General features: G+C 60.7%; 1 protein-coding gene across 6 annotated transcripts in view; it reads right to left on the bottom strand.

Moving 5' to 3' along the window:
* Positions 1–12,648, bottom strand: part of RAI1 (retinoic acid induced 1) — a 118,327-nt gene that overhangs the window by 17,356 nt on the left and 88,323 nt on the right. Inside the window, exon 1 of one of the 6 annotated variants that reach the window (XM_044249294.1) lies at positions 8,942–8,963. The exons of the other annotated variants lie outside the window; for them this stretch is intronic. The gene's annotated coding sequence lies outside the window, so the exon portion shown is untranslated. Of the gene's footprint in view, positions 1–8,941; positions 8,964–12,648 lie in introns of those variants that run through there. 6 annotated transcript variants of the gene reach the window in all.

Below are 12,648 nucleotides of genomic sequence, written 5' to 3'. Positions count from 1 at the left end.
TGGGGCGAGTCTGGGGAGCCAGAAGCCCCCAGGAGCCCTGTTAGCACAGCCCAGGCCCACCTCCCCTGACCTGGGCAGTCAGCTGACCCTGACTCAGGGCTAGATGTGCCTGGGGCTGCTGTGAGAGGGGACCGGTGTCCCACAAGGTGAGCCCCTGCCCACCAGGCCCCATGATGAAAGAACACCGCCCTGCGGCCTTCCCTCCTGCCTGTCCCCGGGGTTTTCACAGGCATCCCCAGTAAGGAAAAACGTGCCCGCCCTTCTGACCCACTTCAGTCCCATCCCTGGTGGCGTGGATCCAACATTACGTGAGGTGCCTGCCGTGGTGATGACGCCTCGGCCCAGAGGAGCGGGAGGCAGCACTGGGTTCTGGCCTGGTGGCTCAGCCAGGGAGGCAGCTCTGCGGACAAGGGTGCCAGCAGGCCCCCTCCCACCCTTGGGCAGAGGAAATGAGTAGGCGCACAACCTGGCTGGCAAGTCACTTTTTTTGGGGTGTCACAGCCCAGCAGCAGCCCCTGGCCAGCAGAGCCTGCTCTAGGGGCCACTGTACCGCGCGCCCCGCCTCCGTCCCCGGCCCGTGTTTATGAGCCCGGAATGCGCCCACCCAGACCCCGCTCTGGAGACGGGAGCCTCGTATATCTGCACAAATTACATTTCGGCTTTTATTAGTCCCAGATCGCTCCCATTTCCTGCTGAGTGTCCTGTGGATATCATTAACATTTCTCCGGCTTTTTTTATTTTTTATTTTTTATTTTTCTTCACATTCTCCAAAATGCATTACCAGAAACATTACTTAAAAATAGAGTGCTATGACCAGTGTCATCCTTCCCCCCCCCCGCACCCCCCTCCCGGCTTTAATCAGTCCAGCTGCTGTGTCTTTTAATTTAGCCGAGCTGTATTAAAGGCGGGTTTCCCAATACACCCGAGCAGCTGGGTGCGGAGGAAGCATCTATCTCTAAGAGAAGACAGTTCAATTAAAATACGAGAAGCCCAGTGCCTGATGGAGAATGCAGGCAAAAATGCTCACCCCATCACCACCCTCCAACCCCGGGTGGGGGGGGGCAGGAGGCGGGGGGGGGGGCGGGGAGGTTGTGGGAACAAAGGCATGGCATCAAAGCTGGGCTCCCAGAGCCAAGGAGGCCCACCAGCTCTGCCAGGAGAAAATGGGGCGCTGCCTCTTTAAGAGCTGCCTCAGGCCTGCCACAGGCTCTGTTGTTATTAATTATTATGATTATGATTACTTTTCAAGAGCACTAGGACAGGACAAGGAAGGGGGTGAGAGGCAGGCAGCAGACAGAGGTGGTTGGCAGCAGGAGGGGGTCCCTTTGGCAGAGATGGTGACCTCTGAACCTGGGCAGTGGAGGAGGGGGCAGAGGGGGGACAGACCGGGGGTTTGGCCTCAGTGGGTTCAGCTGGAGGGAGAGGTGTGGGGCTTGGGGAGGACACCCTCTAACACATCCTTTCGGGGCTCCTTCGGGTCCAGTCCACCTCCCCATCCTTGCTTCCCATGTCCACTTCTTGTGGACACTGGGTCCACACAAGGCCTGATCTCTGAAGTTCTTGCGGGGAGGGAGGAAGTCAGCCTTGAGCATCCTCTAGGCACCTGATAAACAGTGCTTAGGACACAAGTCCCTTATGAGGACTCCTGAAGGGCAGTCGTCCCAGGCCCTGGACAGAGGGAGCAGAGCAGACCCTAGGCTACCGGCTGATGCTCACTGCCGCTCCCCACATGAGGCAGGAAGTGGGCGGGGGGGGGGGGCATGCCGTGCCCAGCCCTCTGCCCTTGTGTCAAAGGCACTGGAGGTAGGGGGTGGTAGGGGCACCATTGGCATTGGCCAGAGTGCTTACTCTATGCAGGTCTGCTCAGTAACACTTTGTTCTGCTCTTCTAGGGAAAAAAGATGAGGTTCAGAGAGCAAGAGACTGACCTTTGAGCCTACCCACAGTGCAGTTCCTTTTGCTGGATCACTAGACCCAGAGTGTGCGTTCCCTTCCCCAGACCCCACACCAAGAACTCCCACCTACAAGAAAGCATCTTAGAAGGGCGCCTGGGTGTCTCAGTGGGTTAAGGCCTCTGCCTTCCGCTCAGGTCATGATCTCAGGGTCCTCGGACCGGACCGAGCCCCGGATCGGGCTCTCTGCTCAGCAGGGAGCCTCCTTCCTCCTCTCTCTCTGCCTGCCTCTCTGCCTACTTGTGATCTCTCTTTGTCAAATAAATAAAATCCAAAAAAAAAAAAAAGAAGAAAGAAAGAAGAAAGCATCTTGGAGCATGCAGCAAGAAGGTGCTGGAAGGGGAGGGCAGAGAGGCCCTCTGCAATCCCTGAGGACCTGAAGGCCAGGCCAGGACCCCCCCACACACACTTATTCAGGGAGCCAGACCCCACAAGGAACTCCACTCATGAGGAGTGGTGGTCACTGGCCGCCTGCTGTCACCCAGGTAACTGCTGTCCCTGGGCAGCGTCAGAGAGAGGTCCCTGGGACCACAGCCCCTCCAGTACCCCGGGCAGGGTGGATGAGAGCTGCCGCAGCTCCCATGGGAACCCAGTGGAGCCCAGCTTCGAGGCTGTGACTGGAAGTCTCCCTGAGGGAGAGGGCTGGTTGGAGACAGAGAGGAAGAGAGGGAGAGGAGGAAGAGAAAAGGAAGCTTTCCGTTCTCCAGCAGCAGCTGTGAAGCCGCTGGTTCCAACCCACCCACTTACCCAAGGTTGTTTTATGACCCGGTTTCTTGATTTGTAGCTGCAGGGGAAAATGTGACAACCCAACCCACTCAAGGCCTGGGAACTAGGAAGAAGGAGAAAGTTACCCAGGTCAGGAGGCAGGGGATGGGGCGGGGGATGTCCAGCAAGTAGTGAAGAAGGTAGGACCACCCTGGGCCTCCCCAGCCCTCCATCCCTCCGTGGTGAGTGCTGAATACTAAGTAGGAAACCTCGATTAAAATGATAAATCACTAGCCAGCTTTCCTGCTGTCCTGTGAGGTCTACTTTGAATCCTAAGGGCTGGGCTTGAATAGGGGAAGGGAAGAAATCCACAAGACAAACAACTCAGTCCTTGCAGGCCCTAGGGAAGGGTTAGAGTTCTTGGCCCCCTGGGGCTGGTGGGGAGGGAGGGAACCGAGCCTGCTAGGGCAAAAGGGGACCATCCTAGGGGATAAAGAATCCCAGAGAACAAGGCAGCCCCCACCTCAAAGGAGGGCCTCTGAAGACCACCCCATATGGGCAGCACCCCCAACACACTTGACACGCACTGCTCCTCATTCAGGGGCACCCACGTAAGCTCCCTGGGAGAATCCCACGGGGGTCAGCATACACCCCAGCAGGGCCTCCTCGGGTGGGAGGGCCTGGGGGCTCAGGTCCTGAATACCCAGTGGCAAGTTACAGGGAAGAAGAGCAAGCCTTGGGAAGACTGCCTTGCCTCTCTCCAGATGTGGGGCGAGCCCCCAGCCAGCCTCTGTCTCTGAGGCTAGGAACTCCAGGTGAGGCAGGATCTCAAGGCTCTTTGGAGGAAGTCTCAATAGGGAACAGAGGCTTCTGGACTTCCCAGACATTTGGAAAGCCTTCCCTTGAAGCCCACCAATGCGGTCTCCTCCAAGGCCCCAGCTGCAGAGGCCTCCTAGACACTCCTAAGGCCCGTGAAGGTCCTGTCCTCGGGGTCTAACTTCCAGGAGGGTGCCCCTGGGGCATCGCAGGGTGTGTGGAGTGTGGACTGTGCTAGTGTTTGGAAGTGCCAGGCCCAGTTAGGAAGCCACAACACCATTTCCAGGAGGAGTAACCTGGGGGGGTCCCACAGCCCAGCGACAGGGCAGCAGGTCTCCCCAGAAGGCTGACTTCTAAAGCTGAGGGCTACTCCATAGCCACACCCCAGTGCCCCACATCCGGTTTCGAGGTGCGGCAGTCAACAGGGCCCCGGAGCTGGCCTCGCGGTCTGGGTGGCCAGGCAGCCGTCTCCCGCTGGGAATTGTGGGGTAACAGGACAGCAGGACAGGATTCAGCAGCAGCTGTGCTGTTGGCCTTCCAGAACCCGGCCCCCCACTCCCGACCAGAGCAGGGGGAGACTGGCCTATCAGCTCGGTACTTACCAGTCTCTTATCGACAGTAATTGTTTTTAGATCATTTTATTCACCATTCAACAAAAAAGAAATCACCACCTCTCCCCATCGCTGTCAAAATGAGCACAAAAGGGGACCGGGTTGAGGGGGGCAGCGTCCTGACTCCTAGGAGGGCTAGGGTCTGGTTGCCCAGCCATTCAGGGACCCCAGGGTCAGCAAATCAACGCACTGATTCAGAGGCTGCTGTGGGAGTTTGAGGGGACCCACAGGGCGGGGCGGGGAGGCCTCCAGGTCTGTTCGATGCTCCCACAGATGCTCTGAGCCTTGCATCTTGCAGCCACGCAATGTGGATTAGATGGGATCTGCGTGTTTGACGGCTCTGAGGGCAGGCAAAGGTGAGAGAGAGCCCAACCCCTCACCCCAGCTGGTCCTTGAGGGCCACCCCGCAGGCCCTGAGGGACCCTGACTTCCCTAGAGAAGTGGTCTCATCAGCTACTAGCTTGTCTGGCTGCTTCCTGAGCTGGGAAGACCATTCTGATCTATGCGTGCCTCACTCCCTGGGCTCCAACAAGACTTTTGCTCGTGTCACCTTCCCAGGGACCCCACTCTGACCACTGTGCCTGGAAGAGTCCCCTTGCTCTTCTATCAAGTGTTCCTCTCCTTGTCATAAGCCACGTGGCTGGCTTTATAGCTGGTCTCTCCCTTAGATACGGTTCCCCGAGAGCAGATGTTTTGGCCCGTTTTGTTCACAGCTCTATCCCCATATCCCCGCACAAGAAATATGTATTGAATGAGTTATGTGTCTGTGTCACATTAATCCTATGGAAATATCCAGAACCAGCCGTCGATGGCAGCGAAGAGAGCAACTGGGTGGGCAAGGGGGGCTTATGGCCACAACCACTCATTCATTTGGGCCTGGCAGGCCATGCCCCTGGGTGAAGCCAGCAGGTGGGGATGGAGACACAGGGAGGGTCCCAGGTCCCAAATAAAGCGAGGGGCGCCCTGCCGAACTGGGGCCAACTGCTGCTGCCTCGTGGGAACAAGGGCTCCAGTTTCGGAGATCTGTTTTGTTTTGTTTAAATAAGAAGGGAAGTCTCTCATTTTAATAAATGTTACTGACCAAGTAAAAAGTTTAACACCCCAGAGCTGGAGAGGGCCGGTCTGTGGGCTGCCGCTCACGACAAGCTCCTGGGTGTCAGACGCCGACGTAACTGGTCCGCACAGACCTTTGCAAGGGCAGGGCCAGGGCCTGGTCGGGAGCAGAGTCTGGGCACCTAGCAGGTGGCCAGGGCGCAGGCAGGCGTTCAGTGTGAAGGAATGAGAACAGCGGGAGCAGCCAGAACCTTCCCTGGGCCCTGGGAGAAGTCCCGAGACCAGGGAAGCGGGGAGTGGAGCTGTAGGTTGAGCTCCCAGGCCGGGCTCAGGGAGGAAGTGGGGCCTGAGCGGCTTGGGGCCTGAGCGGCTGGGGCCTTTTGGGGAAGGTCAAGTTCAGAGGTGCTCAGCGGTGGGGAAGCTGCAAAGGCTGGGAGGCAGGAGGCCTGCCTTCGGGCCATTCCACCCCAGGTGCCAGATGAGGCCCTGTTGCTCCCCCCATCCCTTTGCTGGGTCCCTGCAGGGCTCCTTGGTGGCACTTATCACAGTGGTAATTACATAATTAATGGCATAATGAGCTGCTTTACATGCACCGCCCTAGGCAGAATGTAGCCTGATGAGGGCAGGGGCTTCTTCATCTGTTTGGTCCTATGCCCTAAGTGCAGAAACTGTCCCGGTTGGCTGCCAGTTAAATATTGCCCAGAGGGCTGGGCAGATGGGATGGGTGAGGGGTTCAGCGCTAGCCTGGGTGCATCATTTAACCTCCTCACAGCTCTAAGGGATGCTGCCCAAAGAGAGGCCTGAAGACCAGCCAGGACTGATGCAGTAGCCAATCAGGAAGGAAAGCCCTATAGCTTCTGCTCTGTCGTCCAAACCCCCTGAGTCACAGCCACTCCCTCACCAAGCCCATTTCTATACAGCTTACAATCAGATGGGGTGGGGTGGAGTTGGGGGCTGAAGATAGAGGAAAAAGCAGCAGGGCCCCTGTCCTCCCAAGGCAGACAAACACCCAGGAGGGTGCAAGGTTGGGGTAGAGGTGGTCAGGGGAGGCTGGCAGGAGGGTGTAATTAAGTGAGGAAGGGTGAGGGCCCACCAGATGGAAGGAGCAGCCCAATGAGGCTGGAGGCAGAAGAGAGCAAGTGGGAGACCTGCACTTATTTCCCCTCCCCCACTTCAGGGGGGGGCCCCGGCTGCCAACAGTCACATGCCCCCCACCCCCGTTCTCACGGCACCAATCCCTGGCAATCCTGTAAAGTCACCCTGATTTGTTACCTGCCCATGTGGCTGCTGGGGGGCTGGCACGCTCCCATGTGCCTTTGGGGCCCACTGGTCTGCGGCCCAGGCTATAGAGGGGTTTCTTGACCTGGTGCTGCCTACCTCTCCCTCTGGCTCCTGCCCACAAGACCAGCTGGCAGCAGCAGTGAGCCACCAGAAACCACTTTCTTTCTACAGAGCATATTCTAGGTCAAACTTCCCCCCTCGTTTTGGAGAGATTAACCAAAGCCCAGAGAGGGACGGTGACTTGTCCAGGACATCCAGCAGGTCTGTAGAGATCCCTCTACAGCTCTAGGCCCCTTGGTGCACCAGAAAATGAACTCTGGAGCTGGAAGCCAAAACAAGAGAGGTCAAGGTTCTCCTGTTGGACACCCCAGCTTTCTGGAGGAGCCAGAGAATGTCCCCCTCCTTCCCCAGCCTGGGTGGGAACAACCCCTCCCTTCCCTGCCTTTGACACCCACTCTGCGCAGCACCCTCACGTTGGGGAGGCTCAGCAAGCCAGCCCCTCCCAGCCCCGTTCCACCTGGGGGAGCCGGGGAATTGGCGCCCCCCCCCACCAGCCCCCAGGGGAGGAAGCCGCCTGTCAGGCCGCCACGGCGTGTCAAATCCTCTTGCTGCCTAATTGTGAGACGGCGGCGTTTAAAGAAACGCTTTTCTGGCCGCCTGCCACACCGCAAACTGCTTGGTATAATTTTATTATTAAGGAGAGAGAAAAAGAGGGAGGGGGTTGGGAGAGAGAGAGAGAGAAAGGGAGAGAGGAGGAAATTGCTTAGTCCAAGTCAGCTGGTGGAGTATTCTGCTCAATGTGAAAGCGGGGACGGCGTTCCAGTTGGCAAGCTGACTTCGTTAATTGCGCATTCAGTCTCTACTTAGGGTAATTGAAACGAAGCGGGGCCCAGGTCTGACAATTAGGGTCTGCGACTAGGCCATTAACCCTTTCCTCCACCGCCCCCCCCCCCCGATGGATACCATGCGGCCACTGAAAGTCGGGGGAGGGCCGCTGGGCACTCCCGCGAGAAGCCCCTCCGAAGCCGGGGGTTAGGGGGTCCCAGGCGGTGAGATGCCTACTGCGGCAGGGGGCTGCCGGGCGGACGTCCCAGCGCGAGCAGGGTTAACACGGTGCCGCGAGTCCGGGAGCCCGGCTAGGGCCGAGCTGGGGACGGGGGAGCCGCGCGGGGTGTGTGGGGGTTGTTTGCGGCCTCGCCGCCCCCTCTGCAACAGATGTTCCAGCCGTGTAAGACAAAGGCAGAGCGCCTGCTGCTGCCGGGAGAAAATCCGCAGGACTCCCTCAGGGGCAGGTAAAATTTCACCTTCTATTTGTGTTCCCCCCTCACACCCCCCGCTCGCCCCCGCCCGCTTTCCCGGCCTCTGCGCCAATCCGGAAAGCGCCACCAAAGACGCCGCGCCGCCTCCTCCGCAGCCCAACCCGCTGACCCCAGCAAGGTCACGCCGACCTCGGGCTCCGCCAGCGGCGCGCCCGCCAGTCCTCCGCCCGCGAGAGGTGCCTCTCCGCGCCCGGCCCCCTCCCGGGGCGCCCCCCGCCCCAGCGCCCGCGATCCGCGGTAATTGGAGGCGCCAGGAGAGACAGGAAGGGGGCGCTGCTCTCGCCACGAGGCGGAGGCGGCGCTGGACGCTCCGCGCCTCCCTCCTGCCTGCGCTGGGACCCCGGGGGGCTCTGCCCCCCCAGCCCCCATCATTCATCTCCCTGATTCCCGCTGTATCCGCCCTCGGAAGTCAGCCGAGTGAAGCAGCTGTTCCTTGCACACTCCACTTGACCAAAGATGATGATAAATGAGGCCCGGGCTGCGTCGGGGACGCGGCGGCGGCCGCGAGGGGCGCGCAGGGCGGGGCTTACGGCCCGCAGCCCCCTCCCTACGGCCCGGAAAGGGCGAGGACGCGGAGGACAGAGGCCGAGGGGCACAATCAAAGGGCCACACTTCGCCGCCGGCGCCCGACGCAGCCTCCGCACCCGGCCGCTAGCAGGCGGCGGGTGGAGGTGCGCCCGGAACGCCGGGGCCGAGGCGGGGACCTCTAGCCCGCGGCCCGCGCCGCAGCCCCGCCTCCGCCCTGCCCCCTCCCTCCCCACCCCTTCCCCTAAGGCCGCGGTCCCCACGGCGCCCTTGCCCCCCACCCTCCGTGCCTCAAACCTATTAACGCTCGTAAATAATGAATAATGGAGCGCTTCCCTCCAGCCGCGCGGGGCTGCGGGCGGGGGCCGCTGCCAGCTGCGCCCGGGCCTGGGGAGGGGGCGCCCCCCGGCCGGGTGCAGGGGGCCCGGGCGCGCGGCCCCGCACACGTGCAGCCGCGGCGCGCAGGCGGGCACCCCGCCCCGCGGAGGAGGGGGAATCCCGCGCTGCCCTCCCCAACGCCACCTCCCCTGGAGTCCTCTGGCACCGAACGAGGCGAGAGAGCGCGCGCGAGCTTCCCAGCCGGAGAGGGTTATTTTTAACCTGCCCCCCTTTCTATATCTGCCTCTCGGGTTTGCGCGCCCGCCCGCCCGCTCCACCAGCCGAGGACGCGGGCTCCTCACCTCGCTCGGCGGCTCCGGCCTCTGAGCGCCTCCCCCGGCCCGCGGCCCCCGCCCCTGCGCGGGCATCGCGCGGCTAAATCTCAGCCTGGAAAGGACCGATTAGGAGCCGCGTGCCTTTCTGCGAAATATTGGAACCGGGTGGGGTGGGGGCGGGGAGCCCGGCGCTCTCGTCCCCTCGCCTCCCTCCCTGCTCGCCGTGACTGCGAGAGGCGGCTCCGGCGCTCCCTCCGCAAAACAGGGGGCGGCCAGGCCGGGGAGCCGAGCCCCCCTTTGCTTTTCGCCCTTCACTCCTCAACGCCCACCCTTCAGTCATCGACAAAGCTGGAGCTTCTAACACACCGACCCTCCGGCGGCGGCGGCGCCAAGTGGGGAGCTGCCTCCCCCATCTCGGCCTCCTCCCTGAGCCACTCCAAACAAACACACCATTTAAACAGCAGCGGGCTTGCACACCAACTTCAAGGCGAACCCCGCCCATGCCCGTGCCGAAGGCGCACGGGGGTGGGGGGGGCTCTTTCCCCAGCCTTGTCTCCCTCCTCTCGGCCTTGGCCTCCTTAAGGGCCCCCCTCGCCCTCTCGCTCCCATTCCCTTCCCCTTCGCGCCTAGCAGCCCTGACCCCCCACCCAACCCCCCTTCCGGGGGGAATGAGGCAGCAGGAAGTTCATGTCCATTCCCATTACCTTGGTTTCCAAAAGGCAACCCACCCAAACCCCAGCCTGTCCTTACCCCCAAAGGAGGGGGCAGCAGAGGAACTGGCTGAGCTCAGAAACCCCCTCCAGGCTTTAACTGGATCAGTCACTTGACATTTTCCAGACTCTGCTCACGCCCAATCCTGGAGACCCACAGGCACAGGGCCCCCTGAGGACCCCCCTGCTGAACGAGGTGGGGTAAAAGACAAGCGGCTGCAAAATACAGGGGAAAACTGTGGAGGAACTGGTGGGCTGAGGAGGGAGAAGGGCATTCCAGCGGCAAGGAGCCGTCTGGCTTAGTGGCAGGAAAGAACACAGCGTATTTGGGAATCCAAGCCGGATTTCTCTCCAGAGCTTAGCTAGAGGGTGGGGGAGGGCTGGGCCCCCACCCCAAGGGAGCCGCCTCTGGCTGGGATTATGGTAAGAAGCGGGCCAGGCTGGGTGGGGGGTGAAGATGTGTGTGGACTACAGATGTGAGGACAGCAGGTGCCACGGGGTTTATCTGATGACACCTCTGGGCCAGGAGCTGGAGCTGGGGGGCCCAGCCGGCCCTGGAGGTGAGGCAGGTCCGGGAGGCAGGAGAGTAAGGACCCCCTCGCACACGCAGGGCCTGGCAGGGCAGACTTCGGGTTCTCCACAGGATTCTAGCTAAACCCCACCCCCCCTGCCAGCCTACCTACTGAGCCTGGGGCCACCCTCCGATCTAGAAAGTTCTTGGTAACCTCAGACCATCTGATTGGGTGTTAACAGCAGCAGCAGCAGACAACATGCTGGCTGGCCCCCTCCTATGGCCAAGGTGCCTTGATAGATTTTACTTCTAACCCTCAAATTGCCCTTCTAGGAGGTGACGTCACTTCTCAATTCACAGCCGTGGAAACTGAGCTCCAGAGCGGGGGAAGGGGCCATTTTGGGGGCCTTTCGCAGTCCCCCCACCTTCCCACTGGGCCTGTGGGTAGGGCCTCCAGCTTGTTTGCTTTGCTTCCTGGCAGCTGGGCATGAGGGAGGTGCCCAGGGGCTTGAGGGCAGGAGATAATGAGGTCCTGGTTTGCTCCTTCGGAAATTTCAGGAAACTGGTTTTCTCAGGAGAAAGAAAAGGGCAGGGAGTTGGTATGATGGGGGAACGGGAGAGAGAAGTCACAGTGCCCACCATCACCAACTCGCCCCACCCAATTCCTCCCGCAAATCCAGTCACCTGCCAGGCCCCCTGCTGAGGGACCCCGGGTGGGGGGTCTGGTTCCTGAGGCTGCATATTGTAAGGGAGGCCTGGAGTCCACACATGGGCCTCCCGTACTCATCTGTAGCCCAAACAGAAATCTCACACACCACGTACCACAGCTCTTCCAATGCGCACTGCTGTTGTGGCGGAGAACTTACAAATTCATTTAGGGCCTGGTAGCTCTGGGGGGTTATAGCCCCCTGCCCCTCCAAAATACACGAACAGCCCCTATTTTGATATGAAAAGCATCTCTGCCCCAAGACTGGCTGCGGAGTGGGGGACCCCGACCGGATGAACAGCTGGAATCACGGGACCACCCTGTCCTCCTGGCTACCACTGCCCTCCCCCTCCCCCACTACCTTGGCCGCCCCCCCCTTGCCAGGGAGGGAACTTCCATTTCTGGGCAAAGCTTGGACGGATGGCCTCCTGCCCCCAGTAATCCCTGGGTTGTGGGGGGAATCCTGACCAGCCCCCCACCTCACACACATACACATAGCCTGGTGACCAGAAGCGATGACCTTTGGGGAAAGTGAACCACCAGCCACTGCCCCAGAGGCCGGGCCGGAGGTGGCCTGAGCCTGCTTGCCTCAGGACGGAAAATATTTGCCTTTGGTTTTCAGCAGCCGCTGCCTCCTGCCTGATCTCCCTCCCTCTCTTCCACACAGTTGTGAAATATGGGGGTGCGTAAGGGTAAAAAGGGAGGGAGGGCAACTGTCCAAGTCCAGTGGCTGGCCATTCTGAACAGCATTCTGTTTCTCCCAAGGTGAAGAATCCTTTCCGCCTGCTGGCCCGCACCCCGCACCCGGGGTTCCCTCCGCCCAGGCCCAGCCTCCTCGGGCCTCACCTCCAGCCGAACCAGGCCCTGCCAGAACTCCCCCCCCTACTCGCCATCCGGGGCAGACAGCCTCTTCCAGCTGCTCACAGCTAACTCCGTCTGACCCCAGCGCTGTCTTGTTCTGGAAAGTTGTTTAGGAGAATCCTTCCTGGCTGGTTCCGCATGGGGAGCGGCAGGCCTCTCTGGCTCCCAGGAGAGGTCAGATTCACAAGGGCCAGGCCCCCACCAACTGGGAGGGCTCCAGGCAGCCGGCCCTGTGGCCCTGGGGTGCAGAGAGGCGACATTCTCCCCCGGACCTACCCTGACCGAAAACACCAGGACCCTGATGCCGCATTGCTCTGGGTTCAAATTCCACTCCTGCACGTCATCTGCTGGCTGGCCCTGGGCAAGTCACTGACTGGCTCCGTGTGTCCGTTGGCTGAAACCTTAATACCACCACACTTACGGGGCTACCGCAAGACAGGAGGCTACGCTGAGCTTCGCACTTTGCAGCCCCCACCGGCACTGTCCAAGTGGGGGGAGGGCCAAGCCATACTCTGTGTGTGTGTGTGAGTGTGAGACAGACAGAGCATGTCTTCTGGTGTGTAGGGCTTTACAGGGGATGATGATACCACGACACCCCACCCCCCGAGCTGGGGAGGCTTCTGGGACTGAGAATTAAGGTCTGTCCCCAGACTGTGTCCTGTCCCCCATGGCAGTTGCGTCATTTCCCAGCGGGAGTTCTGATGTTTCTCACACAGCACTGTGCACGTCTTAGGAAGAGGCAGGTTCCAATGTGGGGGGCCAGGGCTGCGGCCCGGGATCCTGCATCTGTAAGAAGCATGGGTTCCTCCAGCTGGAGTGAGAACTCAGCCCTCAGATACTCCTCTTCCCACTGAGTCCTGGAGGCTGGGGTTGCTGAGGGGCTCTGGGTCTTGTCCTGTCCTGAGGACCTAGGATCAGGCTCTGGTTTGGCAGCTCTAAGCCTCAT

This window comes from Neovison vison, chromosome 5, assembly GCF_020171115.1.
Source record: "Neovison vison isolate M4711 chromosome 5, ASM_NN_V1, whole genome shotgun sequence".
Taxonomy (NCBI): domain Eukaryota; kingdom Metazoa; phylum Chordata; class Mammalia; order Carnivora; family Mustelidae; genus Neogale; species Neogale vison.
This window is presented reverse-complemented; position numbering and strand designations above follow the sequence as displayed.